Below are 19,737 nucleotides of genomic sequence, written 5' to 3' on the forward strand. Positions count from 1 at the left end.
TCTCCCTGGACAATGCTCCATCCTCTGGGAAGCATCCGAGACTCATTGAAGGTATGTCCCTGAGTCTTTATTCCGGTGCTTCTGGGCCCTTTCATCCCGGGTAGCAACCCCAGACTCCTCCGTGGAAGATACCCAAGTTGATTTTTCTCCTTGGACTATTGTCCATCCTGAGGGATGCACCCGAGACTCCTCCCAGCTCTGTTTCTGAGTGTTTTCTTCCGGTGGTTTAGCGCCCTGTGATCCCAGGTAGCAACCCCAGACTCCTCCAGGGAAGATATCCGAGATGATTTTTCTCCTTGGACAATGCTCCATCCTCTGGGAAGTATCCGAGACTCATTGAATGTATGTCCCTGAGTCTTTATTCCGGTGTTTTGGGGCCCTGTGATCCCGGGTAGCAACCCCAGACTCCTCCAGGGAAGATACCCGAGATGATTTTTCTCCTTGGACAATGCTCCATCTTCTGGGATGCATCTGAGATTCCTCCCACGTGTCTCCCGCAGACATTTTTCCTGTGGTTTTGGTCCCTGTAATCCCGGGTAGCAACCCCAGACTCCTCCAGGAAAGATACCCGGGATGATTTTTCTCCTTGGACAATGCTCTATACTCTGGGATGCATCCGAGACTTGTCGCAGCTATGTCCCTGAGTCTTTTTTCTCGCGGTTTATGGTTCTGTCATCCCAGGTAGCAACCCCAGACTCCTCCAGGGAAGACACCCAAGATGATTTTTCTCTCTTGACAGCGGTCCATCCTGCGGGATCTACCCAGAACTCCTCCCAGGCATCTCCCGCAGAGTTTTCTCCAGTGCTTTAGGGCCCTGTGATCCCGGCTAGCAACCCCAGACTCCTCTAGGGAAGATACCCGAGATAATTTTTCTGCTTGGACAATGCTCCATCCTCTGGGAAGCATCCGAGACTCCTTGCAGGTATGTCCCTGAGTGTTTATTCCGGTGCTTTTGGGCCCTGTCATCCCGGGTAGCAACCCCAGACTCCTCCGTGGAAGATACCCAAGTTGATTTTTCTCCTTGGACTATTGTCCATCCTGCGGGATGCACCCGAGACTCTTCCCAGCTCTGTTTCTGAGTGTTTTCTTCCGGTGGTTTAGCGCCCTGTGATCCCGGGTAGCAACCCCAGACTCCTCCAGGGAAGATATCCGAGATGATTTTTCTCCTTGGACAATGCTCCATCCTCTGGGAAGCATCCGAGACTCATTGAAGGTATGTCCCTGAGTCTTTATTCCGGTGTTTTGGGGCCCTGTGATCCCGGGTAGCAACCCCAGACTCCTCCAGGAAAGATACCCGAGATGATTTTTCTCCTTGGACAATGCTCCATCTTCTGGGATGCATCTGAAATTCCTCCCAAGTGTCTCCCGCTGACATTTTTCCTGTGGTTTTGGTCCCTGTAATCCCGGGTAGCAAGCCCAGACTCCTCCAGGAAAGATACCCGGGATGATTTTTCTCCTTGGACAATGCTCTATACTCTGGGATGCATCCGAGACTTGTGGCAGCTATGTCCCTGAGACTTTTTTCTCGCGGTTTATGGTTCTGTCATCCCAGGTAGCCACCCCAGACTCCTCCAGGGAAGACACCCAAGATGATTTTTCTCTCTTGACAGTGGTCCATCCTGCGGGATCTACCCAGAACTCCTGCCAGGCATCTCCCGCAGAGTTTTCTCCAGTGCTTTAGGGCCCTGTGATCCCGGCTAGCAACCCCAGACTCCTCTAGGGAAGATACCCGAGATAATTTTTCTGCTTGGACAATGCTCCATCCTCTGGGAAGCATCCGAGACTCCTTGCAGGTATGTCCCTGAGTCTTTATTCCGGTGGTTTAGCGCCCTGTGTTCACGGGTAGCAACCCCAGACTCCTCCAGGGAAGATACCCGAGATGATTTTTCTCCTTGGACAATGCTCCATCTTCTGGGATGCATCTGAGATTCCTCCCAGGCGTCTCCCACAGACATTTTTCCTGTGGTTTGGGTCCCTGTAATCCCGGGTAGCAACCCCAGACTCCTCCAGGGAAGATACCCGAGATGATTTTTCTCCCTGGACAATGCTCCATCCTCTGGGAAGCATCCGAGACTCCTTGCAGCTTTGTCCCTGAGTGTTTATTCCGGTGCTTTTGGGCCCTGTCATCCCGGGTAGCAACCCCAGACTCCTCCGTGGAAGATACCCAAGTTGATTTTTCTCCTTGGACTATTGTCCATCCTGCGGGATGCACCCGAGACTCCTCCCAGCTCTGTTTCTGAGTGTTTTCTTCCGGTGGTTTAGCGCCCTGTGATCCCGGGTAGCAACCCCAGACTCCTCCAGGGAAGATACCCGAGATGATTTTTCTCCTTGGACAATGCTCCATCCTCTGGGAAGCATCTGAGACCCCTTGGAGGTATGTCCCTGAGTGTTTATTCCGGTGTTTTCGGGCCCTGTGATCCCGGGTAGCAACCCCAGACTCCTCCAGGGAAGATACCCGAGATGATTTTTCTCCTTGGACAATGCTCCATCTTCTGGGATGCATCTGAGATTCCTCCCACGTGTCTCCCGCAGACATTTTTCCTGTGGTTTTGGTCCCTGTAATCCCGGGTAGCAAGCCCAGACTCCTCCAGGAAAGATACCCGGGATGATTTTTCTCCTTGGACAATGCTCTATACTCTGGGATGCATCCGAGACTTGTCGCAGCTATGTCCCTGAGTCTTTTTTCTCGCGGTTTATGGTTCTGTCATCCCAGGTAGCAACCCCAGACTCCTCCAGGGAAGACACCCAAGATGATTTTTCTCTCTTGACAGTGGTCCATCCTGCGGGATCTACCCAGAACTCCTCCCAGGCATCTCCCGCAGAGTTTTCTCCAGTGCTTTAGGGCCCTGTGATCCCGGCTAGCAACCCCAGACTCCTCTAGGGAAGATAACCGAGATGATTTTTCTGCTTGGACAATGCTCCATCCTCTGGGAAGCATCCGAGACTCCTTGCAGGTATGTCCCTGAGTGTTTATTCCGGTGCTTTTGGGCCCTGTCATCCCGGGTAGCAACCCCAGACTCCTCCGTGGAAGATACCCAAGTTGATTTTTCTCCTTGGACTATTGTCCATCCTGCGGGATGAACCCGAGACTCCTCCCAGCTCTGTTTCTGAGTGTTTTCTTCCGGTGGTTTAGCGCCCTGTGATCCCGGGTAGCAACCCCAGACTCCTCCAGGGAAGATACCCGAGATGATTTTTCTCCTTGGACAATGCTCCATCCTCTGGGAAGTATCCGAGACTCATTGAAGGTATGTCCCTGAGTCTTTATTCCGGTGTTTTGGGGCCCTGTGATCCCGGGTAGCAACCCCAGACTCCTCCAGGGAAGATACCCGAGATGATTTTTCTCCTTGGACAATGCTCCATCTTCTGGGATGCATCTGAGATTCCTCCCAGGCGTCTCCCACAGACATTTTTCCTGTGGTTTTGGTCCCTGTAATCCCGGGTAGCAACCCCAGACTCCTCCAGGGAAGATACCCGGGATGATTTTTCTTCTTGGACAATGCTCTATACTCTGGGATGCATCCGAGACTTGTCGCAGCTATGTCCCTGAGTCTTTTTTCTCGCGGTTTATGGTTCTGTCATCCCAGGTAGCAACCTCAGACTCCTCCAGGGAAGACACCCAAGATGATTTTTCTCTCTTGACAGTGGTCCATCCTGCGGGATCTACCCAGAACTCCTCCCAGGCATCTCCCGCAGAGTTTTCTCCAGTGCTTTAGGGCCCTGTGATCCCGGCTAGCAACCCCAGACTCCTCTAGGGAAGATACCCGAGATAATTTTTCTGCTTGGACAATGCTCCATCCTCTGGGAAGCATCCGAGACTCCTTGCAGGTCTGTCCCTGAGTCTTTATTCCGGTGGTTTAGCGCCCTGTGATCACGGGTAGCAACCCCAGACTCCTCCAGGGAAGATACCCGAGATGATTTTTCTCCTTGGACAATGCTCCATCCTCTGGGAAGCATCCGAGACTCATTGAATGTATGTCCCTGAGTCTTTATTCCGGTGTTTTGGGGCCCTGTGATCCCGGGTAGCAACCCCAGACTCCTCCAGGGAAGATACCGGAGACGATTTTTCTCCCGGGACAATGCTCCATCCTCTGGGAAGCATCCGAGACTCCTTGCAGGTATGTCCCTGAGTCTTTATTCCGGTGGTTTAGCGCCCTGTGATCACGGGTAGCAACCCCAGACTCCTCCAGGGAAGATACCCGAGATGATTTTTCTCCTTGGACAATGCTCCATTTTCTGGGATGCATCTGAGATTCCTCCCAGGCGTCTCCCACAGACATTTTTCCTGTGGTTTGGGTCCCTGTAATCCCGGGTAGCAACCCCAGACTCCTCCAGGGAAGATACCCGAGATGATTTTTCTCCTTGGACAATGCTCCATCTTCTGGGATGCATCTGAGATTCCTCCCAGGCGTCTCCCACAGACATTTTTCCTGTGGTTTGGGTCCCTGTAATCCTGGGTAGCAAGCCCAGACTCCTCCAGGGAAGATACCCGAGATGATTTTTCTCCTTGGACAATGCTCCATCTTCTGGGATGCATCTGAAATTCCTCCCAAGTGTCTCCCGCTGACATTTTTCCTGTGGTTTTGGTCCCTGTAATCCCGGGTAGCAAGCCCAGACTCCTCCAGGGAAGATACCCGGGATGATTTTCCTTCTTGGACAATGCTCTATACTCTGGGATGCATCCGAGACTTGTCGCAGCTATGTCCCTGAGTCTTTTTTCTCGCGGTTTATGGTTCTGTCATCCCAGGTAGCAACCTCAGACTCCTCCAGGGAAGACACCCAAGATGATTTTTCTCTCTTGACAGTGGTCCATCCTGCGGGATCTACCCAGAACTCCTCCCAGGCATCTCCCGCAGAGTTTTCTCCAGTGCTTTAGGGCCCTGTGATCCCGGCTAGCAACCCCAGACTCCTCTAGGGAAGATACCCGAGATAATTTTTCTCCTTGGACAATGCTCCATCCTCTGGGAAGCATCCGAGACTCCTTGCAGGTCTGTCCCTGAGTCTTTATTCCGGTGGTTTAGCGCCCTGTGATCACGGGTAGCAACCCCAGACTCCTCCAGGGAAGATACCCGAGATGATTTTTCTCCTTGGACAATGCTCCATTTTCTGGGATGCATCTGAGATTCCTCCCAGGCGTCTCCCACAGACATTTTTCCTGTGGTTTGGGTCCCTGTAATCCCGGGTAGCAACCCCAGACTCCTCCAGGGAAGATACCCGAGATGATTTTTCTCCTTGGACAATGCTCCATCTTCTGGGATGCATCTGAGATTCCTCCCAGGCGTCTCCCACAGACATTTTTCCTGTGGTTTGGGTCCGTGTAATCCCGGGTAGCAACCCCAGACTCCTCCAGGGAAGATACCCGAGATGATTTTTCTCCCTGGACAATGCTCCATCCTCTGGGAAGCATCCGAGACTCCTTGCAGCTTTGTCCCTGAGTGTTTATTCCGGTGCTTTTGGGCCCTGTCATCCCGGGTAGCATCCCCAGACTCCTCCGTGGAAGATACCCAAGTTGATTTTTCTCCTTGGACTATTGTCCATCCTGCGGGATGCACCCGAGACTCCTCCCAGCTCTGTTTCTGAGTGTTTTCTTCCGGTGGTTTAGCGCCCTGTGATCCCAGGTAGCAACCCCAGACTCCTCCAGGGAAGATACCCGAGATGATTTTTCTCCTTGGACAATGCTCCATCCTCTGGGAAGCATCCGAGACCCCTTGGAGGTATGTCCCTGAGTGTTTATTCCGGTGTTTTCGGGCCCTGTGATCCCGGGTAGCAATCCCAGACTCCTCCAGGGAAGATACCCGAGATGATTTTTCTCCTTGGACAATGCTCCATCTTCTGGGATGCATCTGAGATTCCTCCCAAGTGTCTCCTGCAGACATTTTTCCTGTGGTTTTGGTTCCTGTAATCCCGGGCAGCAACCCCAGACTCCTCCAGGAAAGATACCCGGGATGATTTTTCTCCTTGGACAATGCTCTATACTCTGGGATGCATCCGAGACTTGTCGCAGCTATGTCCCTGAGTCTTTTTTCTCGTGGTTTATGGTTCTGTCATCCCAGGTAGCAACCCCAGACTCCTCCAGGGAAGACACCCAAGATGATTTTTCTCTCTTGACAGTGGTCCATCCTGCGGGATCTACCCAGAACTCCTCCCAGGCATCTCCCGCAGAGTTTTCTCCAGTGCTTTAGTGCCCTGTGATCCCGGCTAGCAACCCCAGACTCCTCTAGGGAAGATACCCGAGATAATTTTTCTGCTTGGACAATGCTCCATCCTCTGGGAAGCATCCGAGACTCCTTGCAGGTATGTCCCTGAGTGTTTATTCCGGTGCTTTTGGGCCCTGTCATCCCGGGTAGCAACCCCAGACTCCTCCGTGGAAGATACCCAAGTTGATTTTTCTCCTTGGACTATTGTCCATCCTGCGGGATGCACCCGAGACTCTTCCCAGCTCTGTTTCTGAATGTTTTCTTCCGGTGGTTTAGCGCCCTGTGATCCCGGGTAGCAACCCCAGACTCCTCCAGGGAAGATATCCGAGATGATTTTTCTCCTTGGACAATGCTCCATCCTCTGGGAAGCATCCGAGACTCATTGAAGGTATGTCCCTGAGTTTTTATTCCGGTTGTTTGGGGCCCTGTGATCCCGGGTAGCAACCCCAGACTCCTCCAGGGAAGATACCCGAGATGATTTTTCTCCTTGGACAATGCTCCATCTTCTGGGATGCATCTGAGATTCCTCCCACGTGTCTCCCGCAGACATTTTTCCTGTGGTTTTGGTCCCTGTAATCCCGGGTAGCAAGCCCAGACTCCTCCAGGAAAGATACCCGAGATGAGTTTTCTCCTTGGACAATGCTCTATACTCTGGGATGCATCCGAGACTTGTCGCAGCTATGTCCCTGAGTCTTTTTTCTCGCGGTTTATGGTTCTGTCATCCCAGGTAGCCACCCCAGACTCCTCCAGGGAAGACACCCAAGATGATTTTTCTCTCTTGACAGTGGTCCATCCTGCGGGATCTACCCAGAACTCCTCCCAGGCATCTCCCGCAGAGTTTTCTCCAGTGCTTTAGGGCCCTGTGATCCCGGCTAGCAACCCCAGACTCCTCTAGGGAAGATACCCGAGATAATTTTTCTGCTTGGACAATGCTCCATCTTCTGGGAAGCATCCGAGACTCCTTGCAGGTCTGTCCCTGAGTCTTTATTCCGGTGGTTTAGCGCCCTGTGATCCCGGGTAGCAAACCCAGACTCCTCCAGGGAAGATACCCGAGATGATTTTTCTCCTTGGACAATGCTCCATCTTCTGGGATGCATCTGAGATTCCTCCCAGGCGTCTCCCACAGACATTTTTCCTGTGGTTTGGGTCCCTGTAATCCCGGGTAGCAACCCCAGACTCCTCCAGGGAAGATACCCGAGATGATTTTTCTCCCTGGACAATGCTCCATCCTCTGGGAAGCATCCGAGACTCATTGAAGGTATGTCCCTGAGTCTTTATTCCGGTGCTTCTGGGCCCTGTAATCCCGGGTAGCAACCCCAGACTCCTCCGTGGAAGATACCCAAGTTGATTTTTCTCCTTGGACTATTGTCCATCCTGCGGGATGCACCCGAGACTCCTCCCAGCTCTGTTTCTGAGTGTTTTCTTCCGGTGGTTTAGCGCCCTGTGATCCCAGGTAGCAACCCCAGACTCCTCCAGGGAAGATATCCGAGATGATTTTTCTCCTTGGACAATGCTCCATCCTCTGGGAAGTATCCGAGACTCATTGAATGTATGTCCCTGAGTCTTTATTCCGGTGTTTTGGGGCCCTGTGATCCCGGGTAGCAACCCCAGACTCCTCCAGGGAAGATACCCGAGATGATTTTTCTCCTTGGACAATGCTCCATCTTCTGGGATGCATCTGAGATTCCTCCCACGTGTCTCCCGCAGACATTTTTCCTGTGGTTTTGGTCCCTGTAATCCCGGGTAGCAAGCCCAGACTCCTCCAGGAAAGATACCCGGGATGATTTTTCTCCTTGGACAATGCTCTATACTCTGGGATGCATCCGAGACTTGTCGCAGCTATGTCCCTGAGTCTTTTTTCTCGCGGTTTATGGTTCTGTCATCCCAGGTAGCAACCCCAGACTCCTCCAGGGAAGACACCCAAGATGATTTTTCTCTCTTGACAGTGGTCCATCCTGCGGGATCTACCCAGAACTCCTCCCAGGCATCTCCCGCAGAGTTTTCTCCAGTGCTTTAGGGCCCTGTGATCCCGGCTAGCAACCCCAGACTCCTCTAGGGAAGATACCCGAGATAATTTTTCTGCTTGGACAATGCTCCATCCTCTGGGAAGCATCCGAGACTCCTTGCAGGTATGTCCCTGAGTGTTTATTCCGGTGCTTTTGGGCCCTGTCATCCCGGGTAGCAACCCCAGACTCCTCCGTGGAAGATACCCGAGATGATTTTTCTCCCTGGACAATGCTCCATCCTCTGGGAAGCATCCGAGACTCCTTGCAGCTTTGTCCCTGAGTGTTTATTCCGGTGCTTTTGGGCCCTGTCATCCCGGGTAGCAACCCCAGACTCCTCCGTGGAAGATACCCAAGTTGATTTTTCTCCTTGGACTATTGTCCATCCTGCGGGATGCACCCGAGACTCCTCCCAGCTCTGTTTCTGAGTGTTTTCTTCCGGTGGTTTAGCGCCCTGTGATCCCGGGTAGCAACCCCAGACTCCTCCAGGGAAGATACCCGAGATGATTTTTCTCCTTGGACAATGCTCCATCCTCTGGGAAGCATCCGAGACCCCTTGGAGGTATGTCCCTGAGTGTTTATTCCGGTGTTTTGGGGCCCTGTGATCCCGGGTAGCAACCCCAGACTCCTCCAGGGAAGATACCCGAGATGATTTTTCTCCTTGGACAATGCTCCATCTTCTGGGATGCATCTGAGATTCCTCCCACGTGTCTCCCGCAGACATTTTTCCTGTGGTTTTGGTCCCTGTAATCCCGGGTAGCAAGCCCAGACTCCTCCAGGAAAGATACCCGAGATGATTTTTCTCCTTGGACAATGCTCTATACTCTGGGATGCATCCGAGACTTGTCGCAGCTATGTCCCTGAGTCTTTTTTCTCGCGGTTTATGGTTCTGTCATCCCAGGTAGCAACCCCAGACTCCTCCAGGGAAGACACCCAAGATGATTTTTCTCTCTTGACAGTGGTCCATCCTGCGGGATCTACCCAGAACTCCTCCCAGGCATCTCCCGCAGAGTTTTCTCCAGTGCTTTAGGGCCCTGTGATCCCGGCTAGCAACCCCAGACTCCTCTAGGGAAGATACCCGAGATAATTTTTCTGCTTGGACAATGCTCCATCTTCTGGGAAGCATCCGAGACTCCTTGCAGGTCTGTCCCTGAGTCTTTATTCCGGTGGTTTAGCGCCCTGTGATCACGGGTAGCAACCCCAGACTGCTCCAGGGAAGATACCCGAGATGATTTTTCTCCTTGGACAATGCTCCATCTTCTGGGATGCATCTGAGATTCCTCCCAGGCGTCTCCCACAGACATTTTTCCTGTGGTTTGGGTCCCTGTAATCCCGGGTAGCAACCCCAGACTCCTCCAGGGAAGATACCCGAGATGATTTTTCTCCCTGGACAATGCTCCATCCTCTGGGAAGCATCCGAGACTCCTTGCAGCTTTGTCCCTGAGTGTTTATTCCGGTGCTTTTGGGCCCTGTCATCCCGGGTAGCAACCCCAGACTCCTCCGTGGAAGATACCCAAGTTGATTTTTCTCCTTGGACTATTGTCCATCCTGCGGGATGCACCCGAGACTCCTCCCAGCTCTGTTTCTGAGTGTTTTCTTCCGGTGGTTTAGCGCCCTGTGATCCCAGGTAGCAACCCCAGACTCCTCCAGGGAAGATATCCGAGATGATTTTTCTCCTTGGACAATGCTCCATCCTCTGGGAAGTATCCGAGACTCATTGAATGTATGTCCCTGAGTCTTTATTCCGGTGTTTTGGGGCCCTGTGATCCCGGGTAGCAACCCCAGACTCCTCCAGGGAAGATACCCGAGATGATTTTTCTCCTTGGACAATGCTCCATCTTCTGGGATGCATCTGAGATTCCTCCCACGTGTCTCCCGCAGACATTTTTCCTGTGGTTTTGGTCCCTGTAATCCCGGGTAGCAAGCCCAGACTCCTCCAGGAAAGATACCCGGGATGATTTTTCTCCTTGGACAATGCTCTATACTCTGGGATGCATCCGAGACTTGTCGCAGCTATGTCCCTGAGTCTTTTTTCTCGCGGTTTATGGTTCTGTCATCCCAGGTAGCAACCCCAGACTCCTCCAGGGAAGACACCCAAGATGATTTTTCTCTCTTGACAGTGGTCCATCCTGCGGGATCTACCCAGAACTCCTCCCAGGCATCTCCCGCAGAGTTTTCTCCAGTGCTTTAGGGCCCTGTGATCCCGGCTAGCAACCCCAGACTCCTCTAGGGAAGATACCCGAGATAATTTTTCTGCTTGGACAATGCTCCATCCTCTGGGAAGCATCCGAGACTCCTTGCAGGTATGTCCCTGAGTGTTTATTCCGGTGCTTTTGGGCCCTGTCATCCCGGGTAGCAACCCCAGACTCCTCCAGGGAAGATACCCAAGTTGATTTTTCTCCTTGGACTATTGTCCATCCTGCGGGATGCACCCGAGACTCCTCCCAGCTCTGTTTCTGAGTGTTTTCTTCCGGTGGTTTAGCGCCCTGTGATCCCGGGTAGCAACCCCAGACTCCTCCAGGGAAGATACCCGAGATGATTTTTCTCCTTGGACAATGCTCCATCCTCTGGGAAGTATCCGAGACTCATTGAAGGTATGTCCCTGAGTCTTTATTCCGGTGTTTTGGGGCCCTGTGATCCCGGGTAGCAACCCCAGACTCCTCCAGGGAAGATACCCGAGACGATTTTTCTCCCTGGACAATGCTCCATCCTCTGGGAAGCATCCGAGACTCCTTGCAGCTTTGTCCCTGAGTGTTTATTCCGGTGCTTTTGGGCCCTGTCATCCCTGGTAGCAACCCCAGACTCCTCCAGGGAAGATACCCAAGTTGATTTTTCTCCTTGGACTATTGTCCATCCTGCGGGATGCACCCGAGACTCCTCCCAGCTCTGTTTCTGAGTGTTTTCTTCCAGTGGTTTAGCGCCCTGTGATCCCAGGTAGCAACCCCAGACTCCTCCAGGGAAGATATCCGAGATGATTTTTCTCCTTGGACAATGCTCCATCCTCTGGGAAGCATCCGAGACTCCTTGCAGGTATGTCCCTGAGTCTTTATTCCGGTGGTTTAGCGCCCTGTGATCCCGGGTAGCAACCCCAGACTCCTCCAGGGAAGATACCCGAGATGATTTTTCTCCTTGGACAATGCTCCATTTTCTGGGATGCATCTGAGATTCCTCCCAGGCGTCTCCCACAGACATTTTTCCTGTGGTTTGGGTCCCTGTAATCCCGGGTAGCAACCCCAGACTCCTCCAGGGAAGATACCCGAGATGATTTTTCTCCTTGGACAATGCTCCATCTTCTGGGATGCATCTGAGATTCCTCCCAGGCGTCTCCCACAGACATTTTTCCTGTGGTTTGGGTCCCTGTAATCCCGGGTAGCAACCCCAGACTCCTCCAGGGAAGATACCCGAGATGATTTTTCTCCCTGGACAATGCTCCATCCTCTGGGAAGCATCCGAGACTCCTTGCAGCTTTGTCCCTGAGTGTTTATTCCGGTGCTTTTGGGCCCTGTCATCCCGGGTAGCAACCCCAGACTCCTCCGTGGAAGATACCCAAGTTGATTTTTCTCCTTGGACTATTGTCCATCCTGCGGGATGCACCCGAGACTCCTCCCAGCTCTGTTTCTGAGTGTTTTCTTCCGGTGGTTTAGCGCCCTGTGATCCCAGGTAGCAACCCCAGACTCCTCCAGGGAAGATATCCGAGATGATTTTTCTCCTTGGACAATGCTCCATCCTCTGGGAAGTATCCGAGACTCATTGAATGTATGTCCCTGAGTCTTTATTCCGGTGTTTTGGGGCCCTGTGATCCCGGGTAGCAACCCCAGACTCCTCCAGGGAAGATACCCGAGATGATTTTTCTCCTTGGACAATGCTCCATCTTCTGGGATGCATCTGAGATTCCTCCCAGGCGTCTCCCACAGACATTTTTCCTGTGGTTTGGGTCCCTGTAATCCCGGGTAGCAACCCCAGACTCCTCCAGGGAAGATATCCGAGATGATTTTTCTCCTTGGACAATGCTCCATCCTCTGGGAAGTATCCGAGACTCCTTGCAGGTATGTCCCTGAGTCTTTATTCCGGTGTTTTGGGGCCCTGTGATCCCGGGTAGCAACCTCAGACTCCTCCAGGGAAGATACCCGAGATGATTTTTCTCCTTGGACAATGCTCCATCTTCTGGGATGCATCTGAGATTCCTCCCAGGCGTCTCCCGCAGACATTTTTCCGGTGGTTTGAGGCCCTTTAATCCCGGGTAGCAACCCCAGACTCCTCCAGGGAAGATACCCGAGATGATTTTTCTCCTTGGACAATGCTCCATCTTCTGGGATGCATCTGAGATTCCTCCCAAGTGTCTCCCGCAGACATTTTTCCTGTGGTTTTGGTCCCTGTAATCCCGGGTAGCAACCCCAGACTCCTCCAGGAAAGATACCCGGGATGATTTTTCTCCTTGGACAATGCTCTATACTCTGGGATGCATCCGAGACTTGTCGCAGCTATGTCCCTGAGTCTTTTTTCTCGCGGTTTATGGTTCTGTCATCCAAGGTAGCAACCCCAGACTCCTCCAGGGAAGACACCCAAGATGATTTTTCTCTCTTGACAGTGGTCCATCCTGCGGGATCTACCCAGAACTCCTCCCAGGCATCTCCCGCAGAGTTTTCTCCAGTGCTTTAGGGCCCTGTGATCCCGGCTAGCAACCCCAGACTCCTCTAGGGAAGATACCCGAGATAATTTTTCTGCTTGGACAATGCTCCATCTTCTGGGATGCATCTGAAATTCCTCCCAAGTGTCTCCCGCTGACATTTTTCCTGTGGTTTTGGTCCCTGTAATCCCGGGTAGCAACCCCAGACTCCTCTAGGGAAGATACCCGAGATAATTTTTCTGCTTGAACAATGCTCCATCCTCTGGGAAGCATCCGAGACTCCTTGCAGGTATGTCCCTGAGTGTTTATTCCGGTGCTTTTGGGCCCTGTCATCCCGGGTAGCAACCCCAGACTCCTCCAGGGAAGATACCCAAGTTGATTTTTCTCCTTGGACTATTGTCCATCCTGCGGGATGCACCCGAGACTCCTCCCAGCTCTGTTTCTGAGTGTTTTCTTCCTGGGGTTTAGGGCCCTGTGATCCCGGGTAGTAAACCCAGACTCCTCCGTGGAAGATACCCGAGATAATTTTTCTGCTTGGACAACGCTCCATCTTCTGGGATGCATCTGAGATTCCTCCTAGGTGTCTCCCGCAGACATTTTTCCTGTGGTTTGAGGCCCTGTGATCCCGGGTAGCAACCCCAGACTCCTCCAGGGAAGACACCCAAGATGATTTTTCTCTCTTGACAGTGGTCCATCCTGCGGGATCTACCCAGAACTCCTCCCAGGCGTCTCCCACAGAGTTTTCTCCAGTGCTTTAGGGCCCTGTCATCCCGGGTAGCAACCCCAGACTCCTCCAGGGAAGATACCCGAGATGATTTTTCTCTTTGGACAATGCTCCATCCTCTGGGAGGCATCCGAGATTCCCTGCAGGTACGTCCCTGAGTCTTTATTCTGGTGGTTTAGGGCCCTGTCATCCTGGGTAGCAACCGCAGAGTCCTCCAGGGAAGATACCCGAGATGATTTTTCTCCTTGGACAATGCTCCATCTTCTGGAATGCATCTGAGATTCCTCCCAGGCGCTTCCCGCAGCCGTTTTTCCTGTGGTTTGGGTCCCTGTAATCCCGGGTAGCAACCCCAGACTCCTCCAGGGAAGATACCCGAGATGATTTTTCTCCTTGGACAATGCTCCATCCTCTGGTAAGCATCTGAGACTCCTTGCAGCTTTGTCCCTGAGTGTTTATTCCGGTCTTTTGGGGCCCTGTGATCCCGGGTAGCAACCCCAGACTCCTCCAGGGAAGATACCCGAGATGATTTTTCTCCTTGGACAAAGCTCCATCCTCTGGGATGCATCCGAGACTTGTCGCAGCTATGTCCCTGAGACTTTTTTCTCGCGGTTTAGTGTTCTGTCATCCCAGGTAGCAACCCCAGACTCCGCCAGGGAAGATACCCGAGATGATTTTTCTCTTTGGACAATGCTCCATCTTCTGGGAAGCATCTGAGATTCCTCCCAGGCGTCTCCCGCAGACATTTTTCCTGTGGTTTGGGTCCCTGTAATCCCGGGTAGCAACCCCAGACTCCTCCAGGGAAGATACCCGAGATGATTTTTCTCCTAGGACAAAGCTCCTTCCTCCGGGAAGCATCGAGACTCCTTGCAGGTATGTTCCTCAGTCTTCATTCCAGTGTTTTTGGGCCCTGTCATCCCAGGTAGCAATCCCAGACTCCTCCGTGGATGATTCCCAAGTTTATTTTTCTCCTTGGACTATTGTCCATCCTGCGGGATGCACCCGAGACTCCTCCCAGCTCTCTTCCTGAGTGCTTTCTTCATGGGGTTTAGGGCCCTGTGATCCCGGGTAGCAACCCCAGACTCCTCCAGGGAAGATACCCAAGATGATTTTTCTCCTTGGACAATGCTCCATCCTCTGGGAAGCATCCGAGACTCCTTGCTGGTATGTCCCTGAGTCTTTATTCTGGTGGTTTGCGGTCCTCTGATCCCGGGTAGCATCCCCAGACTCCTCCAGGGAAGATACCTGAGATGATTTTTCTCCTTGGTCAATGTTCCATCCTCTGGCTTTCACCCGAGACTCCTTCCAGGCTTCTGTTGTTGTCTTTTGTCATGTATTTTAGGGACCTGAGATCCCTGGTAGGACCTCCAGACTCTCCAAAGGGAGATAACTGTGATGGTTTTTTCTCACTGGGAAGTAACCTATCATGTTTTTTCTCTTTTAGGCAAAGCTTTTTACCCCGCAATAAACCCATGGCTCCTCCCAGGCATCTCCCAGAGACTTTTGATCTCTAGTTGAGGGACCTGATATCACAGGTAGCTACCAAGACTCCTCCAAGGAAGCTTCCTTCTGTTTTGCCAATAGGTCTCTGTTCCTGGATCCATCCAACCCTCCCATTAGCGTTAGGTTAGGGTGTGCGTTCTGTATGAGAATCCCACAGCTCCAGGGACACGTGGCTGGAAAAGGTATGTCGAGGAGGGAACGGCATTGCACCAACATCACTCCCTTGACACTGTGATGGTGTGCTCCCCCTCCCCGCCTTCCAACCTGACCTTTATCTCCCGTGACCCTGCCCAAGCACTAACACCCGTGGTGGTCACAATGGGCACGTGTACATGTGATGGCTGCCCCCGGCTCGATGTGGTTTCGGGGAAACACATAACACCACAGTAGCCAAGGGCTAACTTGAGCAGTGCTGGTACTGTGGCCAATATGCAGATATGACTATAGGTCAATCATCTCACCCACATCAATAGTGAACAGCCCAAGAGCCCTTTGAGCTCCCCTGCACGCCAGGATCTCCCCATGAGCGGGGACGCCTCTCAAGGTTACTCCTCGAGCTTCACAGATTCTTTGCCGCAACAGATCCTCGGTCAGTGACTAATAGCACGCGAAACTGTGAAATCTTAGCTAAGTGATAGAAAGGATTGATTGCACATATATAATCCCTTAGACATAAACCGTTGACCCAGTCTGGGACCAGGATTGGATCCAGCCGCACCCAGACTCCTCTCTGAGAAGGAGGTTAGAAAGCAAGGGGCTCCTTTCCGAACCTCAGCCCAACAGGAGGGTCTCCCTGGCAGTTCTGCCTGACCCTGTCCTCCATGCAGGAAATAACCAAGTGTACCTTGCCATCGAATCCTGCTAAAGCACTGTCGCATTTACTCTCAAACTTTGTTAAATCCCTGTTTTGTATCAATAAACGTGTCGCTGCTTCTCTCTACGAGTGAAGTGCATCGCTCCATCCGCAACAGACACCTCTCTCCTCTGGGCCACCCGTGCTGCTGGGGACCTCAGCCTCAGCCCACGCTGCCATTAGCTGCCTGTCAAAGCGCTGCTGCGGGATGGTGAAGGCACGAACAGCTTTCCATCCTTGCTCCTTTTGTGTAGGAGCAGTCGCTGGATGTTTTCCATTTTGGAGCGGGGCTCTGGCGAGTGTGGGAGAGAGTGTTGGGATCGTTACGGTGCAAGGAAAGCGCAGAGCCCCAGTGTTGGTCGGGCTGTGAAAGTGCTGCCGAGGGATAGTGAGGGCAAGCAGTCTAATATGACCGAATTGAATGAAACAATCCAGGAATTCTTTACTTACAGAATCTCACTTGGATACAGCCCACGCTAAGGGATGCTGGACTAAAGTCACACTCCTTTTCTTTGGAGGAATTCTGAAAGGAAAAGGAACCAAAGAACTGTTACACAATGTAAAATTCTATTGTACAGGAGAAGTTTATTTGTTTGCTTGCTTTAAGAACTAAAGGCGGTTTCAAACCCTAAAAATGCAAGATAACCAAAGTACAGAACGAGATACCCGAGCTAAACAAAAGACATCTCTCTCGTCTGTGCTATCGCCTAGCAGCCAACTACTCCCCTCGATAAATATCACCGTCAGGAGGAGCCCAATTTGACCTCTCCCTGAATGGCAGCTGGACTGCACGCCAGGCGACTCTCCCCGTGGGCAGGGGCGACTCTCAAGGTTAGAGATTCCTTACCTGAGACTGAGAGCCTTCCTCACCCAAGGCGGAGAGATGCCTTAGCTGCGGCAGATCCTCAGTAAGTGACTGAGAGCGTGCTGAATTAGTACTAATGAGACATTACTAATCCATGCAGCTACTCAATATTATTGCAAACATTGTATAGGTAATTCCGTTAGACATAAGCTGTTCTCCAAGTGTGAGACCGGGGCTCCATAAGGAGTTTAGAAGGCAAGGGGATCCACTCTGAACCTCGTGACTCAATGGGAGGGTCTTCCTTACTCTTTGCGTCTCCAGTCCCCGTGTGAATCAGCCTAACCTGATTCTAACTCAGTTTTCCTTTGTATGTTTTTTCCAAGCAGTAGTTAATCATAGAATGGTCTGGGTCGTCTTCAATTGGATCTGGTTGCTCAGAGCCCCATCCAACCTGACCTGGAATGTTTCCAGGTATGGGCCATCTCCCACCTCTTTGGGCAACCTGGGCCAGTGTCTCCCCACCCTCATCATCAAAAAACATAATCTTCCCAGATGCCCCATCCCTGCTTATTGCAGGGGGTTGGACTCAACAACCTCTAAAGGTCCCTTCCAACCCAAATGATTCTATGACACTGTGGTTTCACTGATGTTTCCCTGTTGGCTTCTGTTCCGTCAGAAGCCCCTGGCTCATCTCCATAAGACTGCGAGTCTGCTGCACCCAGCACGTCTCAGACCAACAGGCTGAGGGTCCTCGCTGGCGCCCCGTCCCCCTGACCTTAGCATGTTCCCGCAGCTTGTCATGGGCAAGCCTGATCCTATCCCTGACCCCTTCAAGTCTAGTTTAAAGCTCTGCCAATGAGCCCCACTGGCTCCTGAGCAAAGACCCTCTTCCCCCTTTCAGAAAGTTCAATCCCATCTGACCCCAGCAGGCCTGGCACCATGGAGGCCACCCTATTTGTGCAAAAAAACGAAAATTGTGGTGGTGACAGCAGCCACGGAGCCATGTATTAAGAGACAAGGTCCGTCTGTTCCTTCCAGTGTCGCTGCGCATAACTGGAAGGAGAGAGGAAAAATAGCCGGCGCTCCAGATTCCCTTACCACCCATCCCAAGGCCCTGAAGTCTCTCCGGATCGCCCTCGGACTACGCATTGTGGCTTCGTGGCCACCCACAGGGAAGAGCAGCGCTGGGCAATAGTCCGAGGGCCGTACCAGGCCGGGAAGTTTCCTAGTGATGTCCTTAACCCGGGCCCAGGGGGGCAGCAGACTTCCCCAAGAGGAGGGTCTGCCCGGTGAGTCAGGGGTATGTGATAGAGACAATAACACATTGTGCACTGATTGACTAGCAGTGATTCATAACCTAAAGGACAGGCCTGATAAAAAGCAAGAAGTCTTGAGATTGCCAAGGACAGCTCCTGATAACGAATAAGAGTGTGCCTTGAAAAGCGGCTGAAACCAACCCTGCGGTCTGGACAAAGACCAAAGAAGAACTGAGTCTGCGCAAGGACAAAGAGTTACTTGCGGTGATGAAGAGGAATCATCAGCCTTCGTGGTCACGACCCTCAGCGACCACCACCAGGAGGCACTGCGCAAGCGCAGTTGGGAGGAGTTTATGGAAATGACTTCTTAGAGCTAATTTTAATACGAAGTGGGGACAGGTTATGCATATGTATAGGCGTATTGGGAAATCTTATGATTATGTAATTAAGAACTATATATATTTGAGAAGGCCGCTGCATTGGGCGCGCACGATTGTGGTGGGGCGACCCCCCCGTGCTGCCCAGCGCTGAATAAACATACCCACTTTACAACCTTCCCGGTTGTGGAGTCTCTGGAGTTTCGTTTCCGCATGTCACCGGCAGATCGGGTCCTCTGTTCCCGTCCCCGTCTCCGGGAGGGCAGAGCGTGGCTCCAGCGGCCCCTCTCTCTCTCGCTCACGCTCCCGGCTGCTCCTCAGCCTTTCTCCTTCCCCCCCGGCTCTGCCGCCAGGCCGAGCGCACCGTCCCCCTGCTCCCCCCTCACGCTGCGCTGCTCTCCGCCGCGGAGCGGGCCGGCCCCGGAGCGGCTCCCTCGGCCACCGGCCGCTCCCTCCGCTGCGGCGCGTTTGAGCCTCCCGCCGTTGCCCGGGCAACGCCCAGGTCTCGCCAGCGGCTGTGGCGAGAGGTACCGGCTGCCGCTCGGCTCCGCTCGGCAACACTCGGCCCCGCTCGGATCGGCTCGTCATCTCGCGGCCCCTCTCGGCCGGTCAGGGCCGTCCCCGAGCGCGGCGGCGGGGCCGGGCTGGCGCAGGGCGGGCAGAGGAGCGGCGGGCGGAGGGGCCGAGCCGCCCCGGGAGGCGGCCGCGGGGCGCTCCCCTCCTGCGCTGCCCCGAGGTCCCGGCCGGCCCGGGGCAGCCGCTCGGTGTCCCTCGGGTCCCCGCTGTCCGGGCGTCGGGGCAGCCCCGGGGCTGGGCTGGGGCCGGCTCTGTCCCGGCGGCCATCCCCCCCTCCTGCCTGCCCCGGGCCCCGCCGCACGGGCTCTGTGCCGCACACACCGTCCCGTCCGTACCCGCCCTCTCCCCCGCTGGGAGGGCGGTGGGGCCACCGCGGGGCGGGCAGAGCCCTGTGGGGCTGCGCCCGGGAGTCACCGAGCGCCGCAGGTTGCCCGATGCGGAGCGAAAGGAGCCCGAGGGGCCGCCCAGAGCAGCCCCCGCAGCGCAGCGCAGCGGCACAGGCAGCGGCAGGAGGGGCAGCCCCCGGCCGGGGGAGCCCCCGTCGGGGCGGGTAAGTAGCACAGCCACGTCTGCGCAAGAGGAGCAACGCAGAAGCCTTTTCCCGCCCCGACTGCTCCCGCCAGCGAGCTCGGGGCCGGTGGCACTGACGGCGGCAGCCAGGAGCATCGGGCCCCGAGTCACCGGTGCCGACAGCACAGGCGCCGCTGGAGGCGTCCGCCTCTTCCCGCCCCGACGGGATGCCGAGGGCAAGAGCGGGAAGAGGCCCCCAGACGCAGCCCCGCTGCCTTGCTGCGGCTCCTCTGCTTCCAGTACCTTTCCCTT

The 19,737-nt window shown here is 53.7% G+C and overlaps 1 protein-coding gene across 1 annotated transcript in view; it reads right to left on the reverse strand.

Annotated features, from left to right (window-relative positions):
* LOC309685196 (electroneutral sodium bicarbonate exchanger 1-like) overlaps positions 1-19,737 on the reverse strand; it is a gene marked incomplete at both ends in the record, with an annotated part of 144,630 nt that overhangs the window by 107,572 nt on the left and 17,321 nt on the right. The gene's annotated exons all lie outside the window — the stretch shown is intronic.

This window comes from Vanellus vanellus (assembly GCF_965231255.1).
Source record: "Vanellus vanellus genome assembly, contig: HAP1_SCAFFOLD_57, whole genome shotgun sequence".
Taxonomy (NCBI): Eukaryota; Metazoa; Chordata; class Aves; order Charadriiformes; family Charadriidae; genus Vanellus; species Vanellus vanellus.